General features: G+C 43.0%; 1 non-coding gene across 1 annotated transcript; it reads right to left on the bottom strand.

Moving 5' to 3' along the window:
* Positions 1–500: 500 nt before the first annotated feature.
* Positions 501–614, bottom strand: LOC136556357 (U5 spliceosomal RNA). The gene has a single exon (XR_010783662.1). It is a non-coding gene; the product is annotated as a U5 spliceosomal RNA (small nuclear RNA).
* Positions 615–1115: the final 501 nt, after the last annotated feature.

A 1115-nucleotide genomic window follows, 5' to 3' on the forward strand; every position in this document is an offset into this window, starting at 1 on the left:
CTCCATTTGGTTACATACACTGCTAATAATCACAGTTTTTGACCCTGTAAAAATAATTACTAACAAAAAAAACCCTGTAAAAACAACCAACAGAAACACAACAAACAACTAAAAACATCACTAGCAGGTGAATACCTGCAACCCTGCCGGTTTGCTCTGCCTGCATGAACTGCTGTGCAAAATGCTGTGCCACGCCTCAGAGCTGTGCCACACCCTCAGAGACATGCCACACCCTTAGAGATGTGCCACGCCCTCAGAGCTGTGCCACACCCTCAGAGATGGGCCACGCCCTTTGAGATGTGCCACACCCTCTGAGACATGAAACACCCTCAGAGATGTGCCACGCCCTCAGAGCTGTGCCACACCCTCTGGGATGTGTCATGCCCCTGTTTGCCCCTCCTGACTCACTCCCTTTTGCCCCGCTCTGGGTCCCCATACTCCCTGGAGGCATCTCTTAATCACCCTGCCGCTCACCAGAGGAGAGCCCTGCCCTACACCTGTGTTGCTAATGAGAAAAAAAAATAAAAATTCTTGGCACTTGTGCCTGTTCATCTCCATGGAAATCTTGAGTAAAAGGCAAAAGATTTATACAATCTGAAGAGAAACCAGAGTATTAATTAAGGTAAGTATTTCCTGTTAAAGCCAGGACATGAGGACCATGAGTTTACAGCAGCTTTATATTTTTGTAGCATTTGTATCTAGAAAAATGTAGAAACAGATCAAGAAATTGAACAAAGAGTTGTCATCACCCTACACGTGAATCTTTGGAGTCACCTTTTCACATACTTCTTTCTTTTATCATGAATTGTCTGACCCAGATTCAGCCATCTGGGAAATCTGGAAGGGAAATTTGAAGGAAAACATTCCCTTCAAACTGAAGAGGGGTTATCGGTCAGGGTGGAAAATGTGAATACCTCTATTCTTTCTAGCAATGGGTAGCTGCCATAACTGCTTCTTCTACTTTTAGAGTCAACAATATATGGTCATGTTTTAAGCACCTCTTTCTTGCAAATTTCTTTTGTGATGATAGAAATTAAAAGTAACCTCGTATTAAGACGCAATCTGCTATTTATGTGTTGGCCCATATGAAAGGATTGTTTAGGTACCTAGAAATT

The sequence above is a fragment of the Molothrus aeneus genome, chromosome 4 (assembly GCF_037042795.1).
Source record: "Molothrus aeneus isolate 106 chromosome 4, BPBGC_Maene_1.0, whole genome shotgun sequence".
NCBI classification, from domain to species: Eukaryota; Metazoa; Chordata; class Aves; order Passeriformes; family Icteridae; genus Molothrus; species Molothrus aeneus.